The sequence below is a fragment of the Corylus avellana genome, chromosome ca5 (genome assembly GCF_901000735.1).
Source record: "Corylus avellana chromosome ca5, CavTom2PMs-1.0".
Lineage (NCBI taxonomy): Eukaryota > Viridiplantae > Streptophyta > Magnoliopsida > Fagales > Betulaceae > Corylus > Corylus avellana.
Window position 1 is genome coordinate 7,657,704 of NC_081545.1, and position 8,548 is coordinate 7,666,251.

Below are 8,548 nucleotides of genomic sequence, written 5' to 3' on the forward strand. Positions count from 1 at the left end.
TTAAGAGAATATATTGCTAATTTTTAAACATTGGGGTTTGAATTAAAAAATTCTTAAAAATTGAGGGATAAAGTGAATTTAACTCAAAAAAGAATTTTCAACGCAAGCTCGTTAACTCATATTTTGAAGGGCGTATTAATCCGTTGACTAGATCAACTTCCCCTGTTTCAACACGCGCAACCAGGAAGCGATACAAGTATTTTCCAGGATTCTTTCTCTCTAGCAAAAATTCTTTGCAACCATGGATACCAAGAAGAATCCATGGCTGACGCTTTCTCTTCTCTTCCTCGGCTTGTCTGTCAACAACCATCTTTCCCTTGGAGCTGACACCATCTCTGCCAACCAATCTCTCTCTGGTGATCAAACCATTGTCTCTGCAGGTGGGAGCTTTGTACTAGGTTTCTTCAAACCAGGTAACGCTTCTAAATACTACATAGGCATGTGGTACAGTACAAGTAAAGTCTCAATCCAAACCATAGTTTGGGTCGCAAACAGAGATAAACCAGTCTCTGATATAAGTTCTTCTGTATTAAGAATCTCGGGTGGTAATTTGGTTCTCTTCAATGAGTCCCAAATCCCAGTTTGGTCCACAAATTTGACCTCCACCACTTCATCTAGTCCTGTAGAAGCTGTTCTTCTAGATGAAGGAAATCTTGTTGTGAGAGATGGGTCTATTTCATCAAAATATTTATGGCAAAGTTTTGATAACCCAGCTGATACATGGCTTCCTGGTGGTAAGATTGCATTCAACAAAATTACCAATGAAAAACAACGCCTCATTTCATGGAAGAATCAGGAGAATCCTGCACCAGGACTCTTCAATCTTGAGCTAGAGGCAAGTACCAGTTCGTGTGTTATTGTGTGGAATAGGTCCATTCTGTATTGGACTAGTGGACCTTGGGATGGGAAGATTTTTAGCTTAGTTCCTGAAATGAGGGCCAATTATATCTACAACTTCAGTTATGTTAACAACACAAATGAGAGTTATTTCACCTATTCTCTTTACAATCCTTCCATCTTTTCTCGATTAGTGTTGAGGGATTCTGGGCAGATGCTATATACATGGTTAGCGAATCAAAATGAGTGGCAATTGTTTCAGATATATGCACGCATGTTAAACAAACTTATTCTTTTCTCATTCTGTTTTTCTGTTGTTGGTTAGTTAAGTCAGTTTGTTTAGATAAGTTCTGATTTCATGTATATAAACTGATTCTCTTCATTGTAACAGTTTAAGATCAAATATTACAGAATACAAGTTTCTGATTTTCTCTCTATTTCTTTCTTCCCTTCTCCTCATTTGATCTTCATTACTCTGTTTCTCCATTGATGCAACAAAGCTTTGCTTTGCTTGACATGGTATCAGAGCCCTTCACTTTGTGAAGTTTATTCCTATTCCTTCAATGGCACAATCTCTCAATCCTTCAATGGCACAATCTCTCAATCCTTCATCTTCCGCTTCTATAAACACTGGTTTCAATAATCAGTTCATCGATCCTTCGAGCCCTCTGTTTCTTAGCAATGGAGAAAATCCAGCACTTAATCTGGTTGGCAGTGCACTTTCAGAGGATAACTACAACACATGGAGTCGATCCATGCTTGTTTCCCTGAGTGCGAAGAACAAGTTATGTTTTGTTGATGGTTCAATGCCAAAACCAGCTGCTGGTGACAGTCTTCTTCCAGCATGGACCAGATGCAATGACATGGTGGTCTCTTGGATTCTGCATTCAGTTTCGAAGGACATTGCTTCAACCATAATCTACATCAAGTCTGCTCAGGATATGTGGGATGAGCTCAAGGCAAGCTATTCCCAAAGAAATGGTCCTCGGATTTTCCAACTACAGAAGGCCATTGCAGCTATTACTCAAGACAATTCCTCTGTAAGTCATTACTATACTCGGCTTAAAATTCTATGGGAGGAACTTAATAACTATAGACCCATGTCTGCATGCAACTGCTGCAATTGTGGTAGAGTTCAATCAATTCTTGAAATTCATAGTCAAGAAAAAGTCTATCAGTTTTTAATGGGGCTGAATGACTCGTTTGCTGCTGTTAGAGCTCAAATCCTTTTAACTGACCCTTTGCCTTCTTTACATAAAGTTTTTTCTCTTATAATTCAAGAGGAAAAACAAAGAGAAATCACAATCACTTCTCTAAGCCATGAATCCTCTGCCCTAATGACCAATTCCAACCCTACTCCTATTTCTTCTCCTACTGTCAATCATGAGCCTATTGCTTTTATGACAAAATCTACCTCAGGGAATAGGTTTGTCAAACAAAACACTTATAGGAAAGATAAACCTATTTGCTCTCATTGTGGATTTGTTGGCCATACTGTGGAGAAATGCTATAAATTGCATGGTTATCCTCCTGGTTTCAAATCTACCCGAGGCAAACCAATTCAGCATTCAGCAAACCAGGTGCAGGATTCTGGTTTACATGCTCAACAAATGTTTTCTCCTCATCTGTCTATGATCTCTGAGCAATACAAGAACATCATGGATATGATGAAACAGTATTCATTGTCATCACCACAGTCCCTTGCACAGCCCCCTGCACACTTTGCTCATTCTGCTGTCGGTGCATCAGGTTATCACTCATCTCTTAATCCAAGATATTCTGTGTTTTCTGCAACTTTTGTTAATATGGTTCCATCTTCAAAACAACATAAACACTCTTGGATAATAGATACTGGTGCAACCGACCATATGGTTAGTTCTCCATCCTTTTTCACTTCCATTACTGCTGTAGTTTCAACTTGTGTAAATTTACCTAATGGTTCCATAGCAGCTGTCACACACATTGGTACTGTTAAACTTTCAGAAAATCTTACATTGACTGAAGTTTTGTGTGTTCCCTCTTTTGCCTTCAATCTCATTTCAGCTAGCAAACTTATTAAACATCTAAGATGTTGTCTCATCTTCTTTGCTGGATATTGTTTTATACAGAGTTTGCACCATTGGAGAGTGATTGGGGTGGGTAAGGAAGAAGCTGGATTGTTCTACTTGCTGCAAGACAACAAGGTTCCAGCATCGGTTTCTCTTCCTCCTTTTGAGCAGCATGTTTCTTTCACTTCCATCAAAAAGCCATCACTTGATGTTTGGCATTATAGATTAGGTCATCCTTCTCTTGCTAGAATAAAGCTTTTAGATAAGCATGTTTCTGAAATATCTTGTAATTCAGAGAGTGTTTGCCCAATCTGTCCAATGGCAAAACAACACAAACTCTCTTTTCCTGTTAGTACTTCAATTTCCAAGTTTCCATTTGATCTAGTTCATTGTGACATCTGGGGGCCTTTGGCTACTAAATCAATAAATGGATCAGTTTATTTTCTTACTATTGTAGATGATTTCACTCGATTCACTTGGGTGCATTTGATGCAACATAAGTCTCAAACCAAGTCTTTTATCCAAGCATTCTTTAATTTTGTTCAAACTCAATTCAAATCAAAGGTCAAGTGTCTAAGGTCTGATAATGGACTTGAATTCAAAATGAATGATTTTTTTTCTGCTCAAGGCACTATCCATCAGCTTAGTTGTGTTGAGACCCCACAACAAAATGCTATAGTTGAAAGGAAACATCAACACTTGTTAAATGTTGCAAGGTCCATTCGGTTTCAGTCACATCTTCCTTTGAAATTCTGGGGAGATTGCATTCTTACTGCAGCTCACCTTATAAACCGAATTCCCACACCTTTACTTTCCAATAAATCTCCACATGAGTTACTCTATTCTGTTGTGCCTTCCTATTCTCATCTTAAGGTCTTTGGTTGTTTAGCATATGTGTCAACTTTGTCTAGGAATAGAACAAAGTTTGATCCTAGGGCTATTCCTTCCATATTCATCGGATATCCATATGGCATGAAAGCATACAAGTTCTATAATCTTCATACTCATTCCATTATTATTTCTAGACATGCAGTTTTTCATGAAACAATTTTTCCTTATGCTTCTCATTTGGATCATACATCTACTCAACTGCATGACAATGTTTTTCCATTCATTCCTGTTCCTGATTTTTCAGATGAAGATGTTTTTACATCATCTTTTCCACAACCAATCACACATAATTCCCCTACTTCCTCTAATGTTCCTGATTCTAGTCATTTTGTTCCTGATTCTGTTTCTGACATTCCTGCATCAATTACTCAAGTCCGACCTATTTCTGCAGATTTAGATTCACCTAGTTCTGTTCCTAATCTTTCTGCAGATGTTGATTCATCTAGTTCTGTTTCTAAACCTAATCATTCTACTCCTGTTCCCTGTCCACCTCTTAGAAAGTCCACTAGGGTAAAATCCAAACCTAGTTACTTGCAGGATTTTCATTGCAAATTGGCTTTCACTTCTCCACTTCAATCTCCTTTAATGGATGCAGATTCAGGTAAGGCTTATCCATTGTCTTCTTTTGTTTCTTACCATAATTTGTCACCTTCTCACAGATCTTTTTGTTTAGCTATTTCTTCTCAGTCTGAACCTAAATTCTATCATCAAGCTGTAAAGGATGCCAATTGGCGTGCAGCTATGCAGGCTGAAATTACTGCACTTGAAACAAATCATACATGGGTTGTTACTACTCTACCACCTAATAAACATCCTATAGGGTGTAAGTGGGTTTATAAAGTGAAACATAGGTCTGATGGCAGCATTGAGAGGTACAAGGCTCGGTTGGTAGCAAAAGGGTATACCCAATGTGAGGGTTTGGATTATCATGAGACCTTCTCACCTGTGGCCAAGATGACCACTGTTAGGGTTTTCTTAGCTCTTGCTGCAGCCAAGGGTTGGTTAATTCATCAATTGGATGTTAATAATGCCTTCTTTGCATGGAGACTTAGATGAAGAGGTGTACATGACCATGCCTCCTGGATTTGCTGTTAAGGGGGAGAACAAGGTTTGCAAATTGACCAAGTCCTTATATGGTCTGAAGCAGGCTTCCAGGAATTGGTTTTCTAAGTTCTCTGCTGCTTTGATTGATCTTGGCTTTGTACAATCTAAGGCTGACTACTCCTTGTTTACAAGGCTTCAGGGTGTTTCTTACATTGCTCTTCTAATCTATGTTGATGATGTGGCCATAGCAAGCAATGATTCTAAAGCAGTTTCTGAGTTTATTACTTTGCTTAATGATAGGTTTAAGCTGAAAGATTTAGGCCCTTTGAAGTTTTTTTTGGGACTTGAAATTGCTAGAAGCAAAGAAGGTATTTCTGTCTCTCAACGAAAGTATGCCCTAGAAGTTCTTGAAGATTCTGGTCTCTTAGCTTCCAAACCTGTTTCTTTTCCCATTGAACAAAATCTTAAGCTTTCTAAGGATGTTGGGGATCTTCTTTCTGATCCAACTAGTTACAGGAGGTTGGTTGGCAGGTTACTTTATCTTACTATAACTCGGCCTGATCTAGCTTATTCTGTTCAAGTCTTGAGTCAATTCATGGATCAACCTCGACAACCTCATCTAGATGCTGCTACTAGAGTGCTGAGATATGTCAAGAACTCTCCTGCTCAAGGGCTTTTGTTTTCTGCTCAGTCAGATTTTTGTCTAAAGGCTTTTTCAGATTCGGATTGGGCAGGTTGTGTTGATACTAGAAGATCAATTACTGGTTTCTGTGTGTTCATTGGTAATTCATTAGTTTCTTGGAAATCAAAGAAACAACACACCATCTCCAGGTCTTCTGCTGAGGCAGAATATAGGGCTTTGGCATCTACTGCTTGTGAACTAACATGGCTTATCTCTCTTCTTCATGATTTTCATATACCTCATCCAAAGGCTGCATTACTCTTCTGTGACAGCAAGTCTGCTTTGCATATAGCTGCCAATCCTGTTTTTCACGAGAGAACTAAACACATAGAGATTGATTGCCATTTAGTTCGTGAAAAGATTCAACTTGGTTTGCTCAGAACTTTGCATGTGTCTTCTCAGAACCAACTGGCCGATATCTTCACAAAAGGCCTTGGTTTTAAGGATTTTTCTCGGCTACTTTCCAAGATGTTTGTCAAGGATGTTTGCCATCCATCTTGAGGGGGAGTTTCAGATATATGCACGCATGTTAAACAAACTTATTCTTTTCTCATTCTGTTTTTCTGTTGTTGGTTAGTTAAGTCAGTTTGTTTAGATAAGTTCTGATTTCATGTATATAAACTGATTCTCTTCATTGTAACAGTTTAAGATCAAATATTACAGAATACAAGTTTATGATTTTCTCTCTATTTCTTTCTTCCCTTCTCCTCATTTGATCTTCATTACTCTGTTTCTCCATTGATGCAACAAAGCTTTGCTTTGCTTGACAAATTGTTTTGGCTTCATCCAAAAACACAGTGCGAGGTTTATGATTTTTGCGGGCTTTTGGTAGCTGCAAACAAAATTCCTTGCCTTTTTGTAGCTGTTTGACAGGTTTTGTTCCCAAGTCGCAGAACGACTGGAATTTGTGGGATTATTCTGGTGGGTGCATGAGGAGAACTGCTTTACAATGTGAGAATACCAATCTTACTGATAGGAAGGCGGAGAGGTTCTTTCCATTGCCTAGCATGGGATTGCCTGTACAACCACAATCTGTTGGGGTTAGAAATGCTTCAGAATGTGACTCTACCTGCTTCAATAACTGCTCTTGCACTGCTTATGCTTATGAAATCAATAATTGTTTAATTTGGGTTGGAGATCTCTTGAATCTGAAACAACTCTCAGGAGATGATCCTAATCGGAGAACTCTATATCTCAAACTGGCAGCTTCTGAGTTTCCTAGTAAAAAGAATAATAAGGGGATAATTGTTGGTGCTGTTGTGGGTTCTGTTGCAGGGGTAGCTGTTCTGCGGGTAGCAGTTCTGCTAGGCCTTTTTGTTGTTGTAATCTTTTGGCGAAGGAAGAAAGCTGTTGGAACAGGAAAAATAGTAGAGGGTTCATTGGTGGCATTTGGGTACAGAGACTTGCGAAATGCGACCAAGAATTTCTCGGACAAGTTGGGGGGAGGAGGCTTTGGTTCTGTTTTCAAAGGGACGTTATCCGATTCAACAGTCATAGCAGTCAAGAAACTTGAAAGCATCAGCCAAGGAGAGAAGCAATTCCGGACAGAAGTTAGAACAATCGGGACAGTCAACCATGTAAATCTTGTTTGGCTTCGTGGGTTCTGCTCCGAGGGTACTAGAAAGTTCCTGGTCTATGAGTATATGCCAAATGGCTCTTTAGAGTCTCATCTTTTCCATGAAAAGTTTTTGGATTGGAAAACTAGATACCAGATTGCTATAGGAACAGCTAGAGGGTTGACTTATCTCCACGAGAAGTGCAGAGAGTGCATCATACACTGTGACATAAAACCAGAAAACATTCTTCTTGATGCGTATTTATGTCCAAAAGTGGCAGATTTTGGCCTGGCCAAGCTTGTTGGGCGGGAGTTCAGCCGAGTCCTGACAACCATGAGAGGCACAAGAGGTTATCTTGCTCCGGAGTGGATTTCAGGGATGCCCATTACGACCAAGGCGGATGTTTACAGCTATGGAATGATGCTTTTCGAATTTGTCTCGGGAAGGAGAAACTCTGAGGCATATGCTGATGGCAAAACTAGTTTCTTCCCAACTGGGGCTGCAAGCCTCATAGGTGAAGGGGGGGATGTCCTTAGCCTGTTAGATCCCAGGCTGGAGGGAAACGCTGATGTAGAAGAGCTCACAAGAGTTTGTAAAGTTGCTTGTTGGTGCATCCAAGATGATGAAACTAGCAGGCCGCCGATGGGTCAGGTAGTTCAAATTCTTGAGGGAGTTTTAGATGTGAACCTGGCCCCGATTCCAAATTCTCTCCAAGTACTGTTTGCTGACAACCAGGAGCACATAGATTTTTACACCGAGTCACCCTCAAGCCAAAGTTCATAGGCACAGAGCAATTCTTCAACTGCTTCCTCTCAGTCGAAGAGTGGCATGTCATCAACGAGTTCAGAGTCTCGAGAGCAATCAAGTGAAGACATCTTTAGCTCTTATATATGTTTGGTAAAGAACGCATTTTCTCATTTTTGTTCTTTCTAATTTGTGTCCTAAGAACTGTTATATATGGCTTATATTTTTCTGGCAGGAGTGTGATAGGTCCCAGTCATAGTTAATAAAGATAAACCGATAATCTTCGCTTGGGATATGAGTAACCACAATACAAATTTCAACTTAGGGCTAGAGGTGAAAAACGTTATGCCGACTCCAAAAATTTGTTTATCACAATTTATGCGGAATTAATATTATGAAGCAATAAACAATTCAATCACCCAAAATATATAAAGCAATAAAGAGGCAGACACAGATATTTTGGTTACAAAGAGGAAATATTTTAGAAACCGATCTAAAAGTAAAACCTCTCCGGGGCAGCCAAACCCAGGAAATCACTATCAAAAGATTATCCAGAAATTACAGACACTAGGAACACTTACAACCCTTTGCAAGACCTTGGCTCTGTAAGATCGACAAGCCTACAACTCGTCTCCTTACTCACAATCTTCTTCAACGTGATTCTCTTTTACCGGACCCTTCCGATAGACTTCTCAACCATAGATTTATCAAAGGAATAACTAAAACTCTAAGAGATTCAATTTAAC

The 8,548-nt window shown here is 39.4% G+C and overlaps 1 pseudogene; it reads left to right on the forward strand.

The window, feature by feature from the left end:
• Positions 1-220: 220 nt before the first annotated feature.
• LOC132182698 (G-type lectin S-receptor-like serine/threonine-protein kinase At2g19130) lies at positions 221-7,991 on the forward strand (annotated as a pseudogene).
• Positions 7,992-8,548: the final 557 nt, after the last annotated feature.